Below are 13,443 nucleotides of genomic sequence, written 5' to 3'. Positions count from 1 at the left end.
AAGCATAGGAATCAATGGAGCTTCCATTAAAATAAGTAGTATTTATCTAAAACCATCAGAAAAAATTATTTCTAATGGGGATTAGCTAGAAGCCTTCTCAGTAAGATGTGGGGTGAAGCAAGGATGCTCATTATCATTATTGTTAATGAGTGATGGCAGTAAATCAATTATTATTCTACTAGAAATGGTAGCAATAGCAATAAAACAAGGAAAAACTGAAGGAATAGAATAGGCAATGCGGAAACAACTATCATTTTTTATAGATGATATGATGGTATACTTAGAGAATCCTGGAGAATCAACTAAAAACCTAGTTAAAATAGTTAACAACTTCAGCAAAGATGTAGGATAGAAAATAGACCTACTGGGGTGCCTAGGTGGTGCAGAGAATAGAGCACTGGCCCTGGAGTCAGGAGGACCTGAGTTCAAATCTGGCCTCAGACACTTGACACACTTACTAGCTGTGTGACTTTGGGCAAGTCTCTTAACTCCAGTTGCCTTCCAAAAAGCAAAAAAGAAAAAGAAAATAAACCTACATAAAACATCAGAATTGTGCTATATTTACTCACAAAATCCAGCAGGAAGAATTAGAAAGAGAAAGTCCATTTAAAATAACTGAAGATAATATAAAATACTTGGGGATCTATCAGGCAGGACAAGTGCAGTAACTATATGAACACAATTACAAAACACTTTTCACAAAAGTAAAGTGAGATCTAAGCAATTGGAAAATTATTAATTGCTCATGGGAGTACCAAGCCAATATAATAAAAATGGCAATTCTATGTAAGTTAGTGCCATAACAAACAAACCATATAGAAATTATTTTATAGAGCTAGGAAAAAATAATAACAAAATTCATCAGGAAGAACAAAAGGTCAAGAATATTAAGGGAATCCATGAAAAAAATGTGAAAGGTAGTCAGTCTTGTAGTACCAGATCTAATCTACATTACACAGTGGTACTCATCAAAACAATCTGGTACTAAGAAATAGAGTGGTGGATCAGAGGAATAAATGCTCACAATAAACAATATGCAATGTGTACTAGTAAATAATCACAGTAATCTAGTGTTTGATAAACTCAAAGCTCCCACTTTTGGGGACAAGAACTAAAATGTGACAAAAATTTCTGGGAAAACTGAAAAGCAATTTGGCAGAAACTTTGTATAGATCAACATCTCACACTATATACCAAGATAAGGTCAAAATGGATACATAATTTAGATACAAGGGCTGATACTATAAGCATATTAAGGGAGTATGGAATAGTTTACCTGTCAGATCTATGGATAAGGGAAGAATTTATAACCACACAAAAGATAGAGAGGGTTAAGGGATATAAATAGACAGTTCTGAGTACATTAAATTAAAAAGGTTTTGCACAAACAAAACTATTATAGCCAAGATTAGAAGGAAAGCAGGAAAATTTGGGGGGGTGGCAAGAAGAAATCATAGCAAGTTTCTCTAATGCCTCGTTTTTCAAACATTCAGGGAACTGAGTCAAATTTATAAGAGCACAAGTAATTTCCTGGTTGATAAATGGTCAGAGGATATGAGCAGGAGTTTTCAGAAGAAGAAATCAAAGCTATGTATAGTTGCATGAAAAAATTAAATCATTATTAATTAGAGAAAGGCAAATTAAGAAACTCTGAGGCACCATCTCACAGCTATCAGATTAGCTAATATGACAGAAAAAAAATGTTGGCAGGATGTGGAAAATTTGGTATACTAATGTGTTGTTGATAGATTTGTGAATTAGTCCAGGTATTCTGAAGAACAATTTACAACTATATCTAAAGCGCTATAAGACTGTGCCTACGCTTGGACCCAGCAATACAACTCCTAGGTCTATGTCCCAAAGAAATAAAAGAAGAAGGAAAAAGGACTTATTTGTATAAAAATATAGCAACACATTTTTTTTTTGTGGTGGCAAAGAACACAGTAATAGCAATATTGGACAATGATCAACTGTGGATTACTTAGCTGTTCTCAGCAATACAATGATCCAAGACAACCCTAAAAGACTTATGATGAAAAATGCTATCCACCTCCACAGAAGGAACTGATGGAGTCTGAATGCAGATCAAAGCATACTTTTTTATTTTCTTTATTTTTTCATATGTTTTCTTTTATTACATGGCTAATATGGAAATATATTTTGCATGATTGTACATGTAAAATCTATAGGGAATTGTTCTCAAGGTGAGGGAAATGGAGAAAATTTGCAACTCAAAATTAAAAAAAACAAATGTTAAAAATTGTTTTTACATGTAATTCAGAAGAAATAAAATAAGAAATTAAGTCTTACAGGTTACCTCAATGATTTACTCCTGGTCACTCACATGTGCATATATAGGACTTAAACCTACATCTTTCTGATGACTATGCCATGCTTTCTCTCACTTATGACACTAGTTTAGCCATCTGCTTCTCCTGATACATTTATCGGAATCACATCTGAATATTATGTCATTATAAAAGACAAACCTTTGTTATTATCAGTGTTATTGGTCAAAATACATAATTCCAAAGTAAAAGCAAATTGATATAGGTTGTGTTGACCACAAAGAAATCACAAAATTTACCATATTTTCTCTGTATTACTGAATAAAATACAGGCTTATAAAAGGGATGGCCTCATTATGTGATTTCATTAATTCCCAGAGATGGTTATTTTGTAAGGTCAACACTGTACCAAGTCCTGATCTTAACTTGAATGAGTGAGTGAAAAATCATCTATTAAGCACTTTATATGTTCCAGGTCCTATGCTAAGCACCAGGGACTTGAATAACAAGAAACCAGACAGCACCCACCTTCAAGTTGCTTGTTGATCCTTTAAGTTTGAAGCCTTTTTAAGGGAAATTATGTAATTGTTCTTCCATCCATCCATCCATCCATCCATCCATCCATCCATCCATCCATCCATCCATCCACCCACCCATCCATCCATCCATCTGAGGAGGTCAAGCTAGAAAACAATTAAAAAAGAAGTGTCTCTGCTCAGGGTAAATAAACAACTCACCATGCCTTAGACCTTGGGGTTTTCAGTAAAGTAGTCTCCTTTTGGCCTTCCTACTGCGATTTTTCTCCCTGTTGTCATTTATTAATAATGTGTCTCTAATCCAAAGTAAGAGGAACAATAAACAAAGCACCTTTTATTCCACTAGAGCATATTTATTTGTCTAAACTAAGTTTTTAGAGAATCATGTTCTTAGGCTCGGGGGAGGGGAGCAGTGCAGTAGGGAGAAATTAACCTGATTCAACATTTCCCTCACTTTTCTTCAGGAAATGAAATCTATCACAGCCAGCTCTTAAACAAATTGTAGAAATACTAGGAGCATCTAAGACTTGCTGCCTACCATCCTCAATGATTGAGTAATATCTGGTTTCTAAAGGTTTCTAAATTTTTCAACTGCTTTATATATGCCCGGGGTCATTATTCATTTAAAACATATACAAAAATGATAGTGTAAATCAAGCCAGAATTTTAGATTCAGGAAGAATGACTTTGGGTGAAAGGGATACCAGTGACCAGGCAAGAGATGTGTGATGTACAACCTAATACATGTGAGAATATATTACAGTTCATGAATTGGCTATCTTACCTTTATTATTAAAAAGTAACTACAACAAATTATAGGACTTAAGGTTGTAAGGACCATAACATCATAGATATAGAAGTAAAAAGGACTTCAAAGACAGTTTAGCTTGATCCCTTCAAATTACAGATGAGGTCCTGGGAGTAAAGGGACTTGACAAAGGACATAGAGTAAATATCAGAGGGAGGACTTTGAACCCAGGTCCTCTGATTCCAGATCTTTTACTTTTTTCCTTTGTACCACATTGCTTTTGAGACATTATCATCTAGTGCACCCTCTATTGTTTAAAAAAATAAGAGGGGCAGCTAAGTGGCACAGTGAATAGAGCACTGGACCTGAGTTCAAATGTGACCTCAGATACTTGACACTTAACTAGTTGTATGACCTTGGGCAAGTCACTTAACCCCAATTGCTGTGCCTTCCCCTCTCCCCCAAAAAACAAAACAAAAAAAATGAGGAAGCTGAAGCCCAGGGAGATTGTGATTTTTTTAAAGTCACACAGAATCGGGATTTGAACCCAAGTCCTCTGACTTGCAATACAGTACTTTTTCTGACATACTAGCTAGGCATGATAATTTGGGTTTGAATTGTTTAAGAAAAGAGAATTGCCTTACTGAACTGAACATGGGTCCAATTTGGGTTACAATATTTAGTTCTTCCAATCTCTTAACTTTTCTTGTGGGGTTTTTGGTCCTTTATTTTGATTCATCTCTCTTCATAAATTATCTTTCTAATGAGAATGATTCTACTTAAAATCACAACTGATCAGTGGATTTGAAAGAATGGAGGCCGGGCATAAAATGCCACCATTTCCTATCTGCATGACTTTGGACAGGTCATTTGACACACATTTTTGTAAAATGAGGAATTGAACTAAATCTTTTCTAAGGTACAGTGTCTTCTAGCTCTAATTTTATGATTCTGTGAAAATTGAAGCAAGAAGGAGTTTGAAAGTGATCTAGTCCAATACCTCTCACTACCATATTTGACTATAGAGAAAAACTGAGTAGAAGAGAATCACAAAATTTGATAGTGGAAAAAACCTCAGTGGTCATATAGTTCAACTCAGTTGCAAGGAATCCACATTACTACATACCCAGCAAGTAATCATCCAGTATCTGCTCCAACATCTTCTTGAAGAGAACTAAGGAAGGTGAACCTATGACCTCTTGACATAACCCATTACAGTTTTGGAGAGTTCTAATTGATAGCACTTTTTTGTTTGTTTATCAAGCTTAAATTTGTACCTTTGCAACTTCTACCCCATCACTCATGGTTCTTCCCTCTGGGGACAAACAGGACAAATCTGATCCCTCTTCAACTACTTCAAGATCACTATCATCCCCCCCCCGCCTTACCCCTTGCCCCGCTAATTTTATTTACCCTGAGATAAACATTTCAAGTTCTTTCTTTTCTTCCTCATAGAATATAGACTCAAGGCCTTTCAGCATCCTTCTTGCTCTCTTCTGTATACTAATATAACTTATTCATGCCCTTCTTAAACTACTGTTCCCAGAACTGAACACAAAACCTGAGTTGTAAAGTCTTACATGGGTATAAAACGTAACTTCACAAGTACAAGACTGGTGATGTATAGATAAACAACAATCTGAAAATAGTTTGGTTGTTTTAGCCTGCAGCCTGCAAGGGACCTGCAAAACTCCCAGTGGTATTGCAAACCAGATTAACATGTAACTGGGCAATGTTTAGCAAAATAAATAAAAAATAGGATACAACCTAGATGATGTTTATTTATGGTTTTCTAAGTTAATATGAGGATTATATTGCAAGGATCTGTTTCTGTTTGAGTTTTACACCACTGGATTTAGTAGACTGCAACTCAAATAGAAACGAATCCTTGCAGGCCACATATTGTGAACTTTTTTTTTATATCCAAGAGTATGACATTGGTTCCTATTTCATTTCATCTTATTAAGTTCTACCCAATGCTGGATCTCATTTTGGGTCTGGATTCCATCATTTACTGTGTTAGCTTTGTACTATCTGCAAGTTTGTTGAGAATGCCATCTATGCTTTTATCCAAATCTTCTGTAAAGATGCTAAGTAGCATAGGACCAAATATAGATCTTTGGGAACTCTACTGGAGAGCACCCATCATACTGATATTAAACCAATAGCTCTTTGAACCAGTTATGAACCTCTCAAATAGTGTTATTGTCACATCCCTCCATATGTTCCACAAAGAATATGGTATACTCTATGAAAACTACTAAAATCTCACTAACCTCTATCTGTGGCATCCCCTTCATCTGCCAGTTTAATAACTCCATTAAAAAGGGAATAAGCTGAGACTGGCTTGACTTGTATTAATGAAGCCACATGGACTCTGTAATCATTGTTTCTATTTGTAGAGGTGAAGTGGCTTGAACAATTAAGCATATTTAATTTTATGCTGAGTCATAGAACCAGTCACAGAATGTTAGTTGGATGGGATCTGAAGGGTCATCTCGCCCAATTATCCATGCTCCCCTGTTTTACAGATGAGGAAACTGAAACTCCGGCCAAAGATGGGAAATCACTTGCTCGGTGTCCACAGCCAGTCATGGCAGAGCTTGGACTTCTGCCGGCGTCTCTTGACTTTAAGTCCAGTGTTCTTTCCAGTGAATGATGTAGCTCTTCAGTATGTCATCGTGTTTTTTTTTCCTGCTTTGTTTTTCACCCTAATGCTGGCCCCTTGCCTAGGGAAACTAAATGAAGACTGCAGTACCTAATACAACTTCAGTTTCAATTTCAGCTGTGTTCAGAAGCAGGATATTCTTACATCACATTCATCCTGCTAGAGTGCTTTTGAGCTCTAATCTTGTGCTCCTGTTGGTCTGAAGATAGGAAGAATCTTTAATGCTGTTACTTTATTGAACCTTTGGGAGTGTCGTCGAGCAGGTTTAGGACCATGTCTTATTCTGTCTTTTGGTACTGATAAATTGAAATGAAGATTTTACGAATACATATCTTTGCCCAATGATGGTAACTATTTCTGAAATCTCCATTTAGAGGAAATGTCTATTTTCTGTTACATCAGCCAGGTTGGACTATTTATGGGTGTCATCTAGGAGGCTTTGGCAATGTTCCAGGACTAGATGCAGTCAGGACAAACATCTGCTAACAGGAGCATTGGAAGGACCTGATCACCTCTAGAGAATCCCTTTTTGACTTGTGCCCTGAGCTGGATATTCTCCATACCAGTGCCAAACACTTCTGGAAAGCATATGCTTCCATTCTATGAATTACCTGATATTAATGATTAGTGGATTGTCAAATAAGAATATTCTATTCTTACATCTTTTGAGAAATCTCATGTAATTTTGACATATGCATGGGAAATACCTTGTTGGAGTAGAATGTTAAAGTAGAATATAAGTTCCTTGAGAACAGAGGATAGGGCTATTTTATTTTTGCTTTGCAGTCTCATTGCCTAACACTATGTCTACACTGAATAAATGTTTGCTTTATTGAAATGAAATAATTATTATATCTCAAATATACTTAGAAGTTCAAAATTTATATATGGAAGTTACCTTAATGACTTTGGTCAGGGAAATAATTTTCTTCCTTAAAAATACAGTAACTATTACTATTAGCGCTCCTAAAAAAGAGAAGAATTTCCTCCATTTCTTAATCTTGGATTTATATAAGTCCTACCCATATTGAACTGGAAAGTCCCTAGGCTTTTCCTATCCTTTTTCCTAGACCCACTTTATATGGTGAATTTCGAAAGGTTTAACAATGGGATACCAATTTTGATTTAAAATTTCTTCATGCCATTTCATGTTGTAAAAAAATCAATTAAACATTTATTTTTACATGCATTTATAATCTGTTCCTCACTGAAGAAAAACCCTAATAACCCCCCGCCCCCGTCAAATAAGCCAACACAAGAACAAAACTCCCACCATAAAGATACACAGTCCAAAAAAAAAACCAAAACAAAATCAAAGACAAATTCTCACATTGGCTATGCACCAAAATGTATATTTCTCTTTGCATTTAAGTTAAAGTATCTCTCTGGTAGGAGGTGAGTAATCCATTTCTTAAAACTTTGTATTCCATAAGAAAGTTATTGAAATATTTCCAAAAACATTATTTTATTAAACACCCTGTACTGTTTTGGCAGTATATAAAAGATAGAACAACTATTAGTCAGTAAATAAATTTAAGTGGGCACTAAATGTTAGGCACCAGACTGAGGAAAGGATGCAAAGAAACAGGTAAATAACTTTTATGAATAACATATAAATTTATATAAATAATATATTTAATAAATTTGTATAAATAAAATTGCTATATAAATAATACATAAATAACTAATATATATAACATATATATTACTTATACATGTACACACATTTATACTTATGTGTGTGTATACAGATACATACATACACACACACACATATATGCATCCTGGTCCCTTCCCAGCACACCCTCTCCAAAATAGTATCTCCCTTCTAACATTATTGTATTTGTGGTATAGGGGGGTGCCAGGGAAGGGTAAGGATTGCTTTAGGGAAAAGGATCCCTTTGTAGACAATGGAAAACACTTTAGGAGCAGGGGAGTAAAAAGCTCTTTTATTTAGCAAAGGGCTAGAAGGAGAGGTTGCTTTTCTTCTACAGAGAAAAATCATAATTTTTCAGTTGCTAGCTTTCTCTCCCTTTCTTAGAACCTGTTCTATTAATTCAGTGCTGGTTCTATAATAATCATTCCTATCTCCATAGACTTTTAAGGTTTACCAAGCACTTCTCTCAAAACAATCCCAACAAAAGTTGCTGACCTTCCAAGAGCTTTAAATCTAATTGAGGTAAAACTCCATAGACACAACACATTCAGGAAGGGAGGCATTCGTAATGAAGTACCCATGGGAATGTTGTGGCAGTTCAGACAGATGAGAGGTTTGAGGGCTGGAATTGCTGGGGTTACAGGTGGGGTTTTATCATGGGGGCAACAAAGAGTACCCAGAGTATTTTTGAGCAGGGAGCTATAAGTAATGGAAGGAATCAAGGCCTGGATTTGACTCCTGGCAGCATCATGTTTCTGAACCTCAGGTTACACATCTGTAAAAGTGGAGATAAATGAAACCTGTTGTACTTACGTCACAGGGGTGTAGTGAGCCTCAAGTGAAATAAGCAATTTGCTCATTTAAATGTCTTATATAAAGCTTATATAAATGTCATCTATTTTTAGAATAAGAATAATTCCATATTACTTTCTTGTGAAGTAGCCACTTCAAGTATTGTTACCACAATTTTACAGATAAGGCTTAGAGGGGTAAGTGACCTCCCTGGAGTCACACAGCTAATGACCTGTGCATCCTCTTCCTCAAAGATGGTCAAGTCCTTGGGGGCAGAGACATCTTATCTAAATATATTATGTTACATAATTAGTATAATTGAGAAAGGCAGTCTTGGTAGAGTGGCAAGAGTTATCAGAGTGAGAGACCTTATTTTCAAGTGCTACTTTTTTCGTATTTTTGGAGGGGGGAAGGCAGGGCAATTGGGGTTAAGTGACTTGCCCAAAGTCACACAGCTAAGTAAGTGTTAAGTGTCTGAGTTCAGATTTGACTCAGGTCCTCCTGACTCCAGGGCTGGTGCTCTATTCACTGAACCATGTAGCTGCCCCATCACGTGCTATTTTTTAGGTGAAGCAGCTAGGTGGCACAGTGAATGGAGTACCAGGCAGTTAAAGACCTGAGTTAAAATCTAACCTCTGATACTTCTAATTGTGTGAACCTTGACAACTCACCAAAAACAAACAAAACAACAACAGCAAAACCCAACCTCTGTCTTGACTCGGTTTCCTCAACTGTAAAATGGGGATTATAATAGCACTGACTCAGCAAGCTTGTTGTGAGGCCCAGATGATATTTGTAAAGTCCTTATCACAGTGCTTGTCCCATAATAGGCTCTATACAAGTTCTTATAACCTTCCCTTACCTGTATTATCACCCTTTTGGGGTTCTAGTTTTATTTTCTATTATGTTTAGAATTAAGCTCTGATGTCTAAGGTCTTTTTTAGCTCCAAATTCTGTGATCCCATGGGTTGCAAAGTAAAGTGTCCTATGAAAAGGGAGAGATTTATGACCAGTTTTCAGGACCAGAAGAAGCTTCCTAGAAGTCCAAGCATGAAATAGTCAAACCTCTTGTCTGGACCCACAGAAATGCCTGAAATTAGTAGGCCGTCATACTGACTAGGGAGTCTGTGACCTTCGAAACTTACATGCTCACTGTCAGAGCAAAAGCATTCGTTCTCAGGAATGCCCAGCTGGCGATCTGATCCACCACTCCATTTCTGCTCTGTGACTTTCAGTGTCCTTGATTTCCCTTTTCCTCTTGGACATTGTATTGTCCATTCCCTGAACCAGCTTCTTTTTGACCTTCTGACACCTTATAAATAAATATCCTGACACTTGGGTTACAACCTCAGTTGCTCCTTATCTTGAACCCCTTTGAGATTTCTCCTTTGAGAAAAGATTTAGGGGGATTACCTCAGCAGATGCCCTTTTCCTACAGTCCATAGCTGATTTTTGGAACTCAACACTCTATACTGCTCTCCGCTGGCCATTGGCTGTCATAGCCTTTCTACTCTACTGGCCCTCCCTTAACTCTGCTTCCCTCTATCCTCTTCCTAGTTCTTTTAGAGATATGATTGACCTGTGTTTCTAGGGAGGCAGCTGAAGAGAAGGGTTGGCCGAGTCAGTAGCATGCCCACGACCAGGATTCAGTCATTTGGAAGCAAGGCAGGGTAATCTCTAGAATGGAGTTCAGACAAAATGTTAACTTTTCTGCCTTCTTTGCATTTATGCTTCTTACATTGGTGGGTTTTTTTCTGGTCTTTGAGTACTGACTGGGACTCAGATAATACTGCCACCACACTTGCCTTGATATTGGACCAGTTTGTTCTTTATTCTAAGTCTGCTTTAATCTCCAATTTTAATTCCTTCTACTTTTAGGGAGATTAGGGTGATACGACCCCTAGTGGTAGGTGGAAATAAAGAATGAATGGGATTTAAACTCCTGGGATTATAACTAGGATTGAAAAGGATTTTAGAGGTCATCAAACGCAAGTATTCCTTTTTTAAATGAGAGAGAGGAGGTCCAATGATTTACTCAAGTTTACACTGCTAGTCAGTAGTTAGGGAAGGATCCTTGGGTTTATCAAACACCAGATTACTATAGTCACTTATTATGGTGTATTATGTACCTAATCTATTCCACTAATCCATCATGTTTCTTAGTGAGTACCAGATTGTTTTAATGATCACTACTTTGTAATATAGTTTGAAATCTAGTACTGCTAGACTACCTCTCTTCACATTTTTAAAATTGGTTTCCTTGGTATTCTTTTAGATGAATTTTATTATTTTTTCTAACTTTATAAAACAATTCTTTGGTAGTTTGACTGGTATGGCACTGAATATGTAAATTAATTTCTGGAGAATTGTTACTTTTATTATATGAATTCAGCCTATCCATGAGCAATGATATTTCTGTAATCATTTAGATTTGTCTTTATTTGTGTGAAAAGTGTTTTGTAACTGTGTTCATATAGTCCCTGGGTTTTTCTTGGCAGATAGATGCCTAAGTATTCAATATTGACTATTTGGAAAGGAATTTCTCTTTTTATCTCTTGTAGTTGGATTTTGTCTGTAGAATATAGAAATGTTGTTTCGTGGGTTTACATTATATCCTGCAACTTTGTTGAAGATGTTAATTATTTCAACTGTTTTTTAATTGATTCTCTAGGATTCTTTCTTTTTTTAATTAAAATTTTTTTTCTCTCACTTTTAATTTTTTAGTTTACATCATTCATTTCCACAAGATTTTGAGTTACAAATTTTCTCCCCGTTTTTCCCCTACCCACCACCCCAAAATAGTGACCCTACTGAATATCCCCTCCCCCAACCTGCTCTCTTCTATATCTTCCCTCATCCTCCCTCTGACTTCCAGTAGGGCATAGTGGATCTCTGTGCCCCAGTGCCTGTATATCTTATTTCCCAGTTACATGTAAAATTATATATATATTTAAACATTTGATTTCAAAACTTTGAATCCAGACTCTTTCCCTTCCTCCCTTGTTACCCACCCTTACTGGGGAGATAAGCAATTCAATATAGGTTGTACATGTGTAGCTATGCAAAACATTTCCATAGTGGATATATTGTGAGACTGACTATATTTCCCTCCATCCTATCCCACCCCCACTTGTTCTGTTCTCTACTTTGATTCTGTCCCTTTTTGAAAGTGGGTGCTTTTAACTTTCCTCCTCCCCCAGCCTTCCCTCTATTCCATCATCCACCCTCTCATCCCCTTTCCCCCTCCTCTCCTGTAGGGTGAGATACCCTATTTAGTATGTATGTCATTCCTTCCCCAAGCCGAATTTAAGGAGACTAAGGTTGACTCATTCCCTTTTGTCTTCCTGTTCTTCCCCTCCATTGTAACACTTTTCCCTTGCCTCTTCTATATGAGATAATTTACCCCGTTCTGTTCTCCCTATCTCCTCTCATTATATCCCTCTCTCACCTCTTAATTTCACTTTTTAAGTATCATCCCTACCCATTAAATTCGTCCTGTGCCCTCTGTCTATGTATACTTGTAAACATATATATACACACTCACATATGTATTCATATGCCCATATACCCTACTATAGAGACCTATATATCTATGTGTGTTTATATATATATACATATATGTATATATATATATATATATACATATATGTATATATATATATATACACATTTCTATTTCCTTCAACTATTCTCATACTGAGAAAAGTTTCATAAGTTACAATTATTATTTTTCCATGTAGGAATGTAAGTAGTTCAATTTTGCTAAGTTACTTATGATTTCTTCTCATACTTCTTTTGCTTCTTGAATCTGAGTGTCAAATTTTCTCTTCAACTCTGATTTTTTCATCAAGAATGCTTGAAAGTCCTCTATTCCATTGAATGACCATATTTTCCCCTGAAACATGATACTAAGTTTTGCTGGGTAGGTGATTCTTGGTTTTAATCCCAGCTCATTTGACCTCCAGAATATCATATTCCAAGCCCTTCGATCCCTCTGTGTAGAAGCTGCCAGATCCTGGGTTATCCTGATTGTGTTTCCACAATATTCAAATTGTTTCTTCCTGGCTGCTTGTAATATTTTCTCCTTGATCTGGGAACTCCAGAACCTGGCTATAATATTTCTAGGAGTTTTCTCTTTGGGATCTTTTTTAGGAGTGATTGGTGAATTCTTTCAACCTCTATTTTTCCCTCTGGTTCTAAAACATCAGGGAAATTTTCCTTGAGAATTTCTTGGAGAATGATTTCTAGGTTCTTTTTTTTATCATGGCTTTCAGATAGTCCAATAATTTTAAAATGATCTCTCCTGGATCTATTTTCCAGGTCAGTGATTTTTCCAATGAGATATTTCATATTGCCTTCTATTTTTTTATTTGTTTGGTTCTATTTAATAGTATCTTGATTTCTCGTAAAGTCACTAGCTTCCATTTGCTCTAGTCTAATTCTGAAGGAATGATTCTCCTCAGGGAGCTTTTGAGATTCTTTTTCCATCTGGCAAATTCAGCTTTTTTAAGGCATTCTTTTCCTCATTGCTTTTTTGAGTCTCTTTTACCATTTGAGTTAGTCTATTTTTTAAGGTGTTATTTTCTTCAGTCAGGTTGTTGACTCTCATTTCATAGTTTTCTTGCATCATTCTCATTTCTTTTCCCAATTTTTCCTCCACTTCTCTTATTTGGTTTTCAAAATCCTTTTTAAGTTCCTCTATGGCCTGTAACCAGCTCATATTTTTTGGAAGCTTTTGGTGCAGGAGTTCTGAC

Source organism: Petaurus breviceps, unplaced genomic scaffold (genome assembly GCF_028583685.1).
Source record: "Petaurus breviceps papuanus isolate PSGF00001 unplaced genomic scaffold, PetGlider_PUasm1.0 227, whole genome shotgun sequence".
NCBI lineage: Eukaryota > Metazoa > Chordata > Mammalia > Diprotodontia > Petauridae > Petaurus > Petaurus breviceps.
This window is presented reverse-complemented; position numbering follows the sequence as displayed.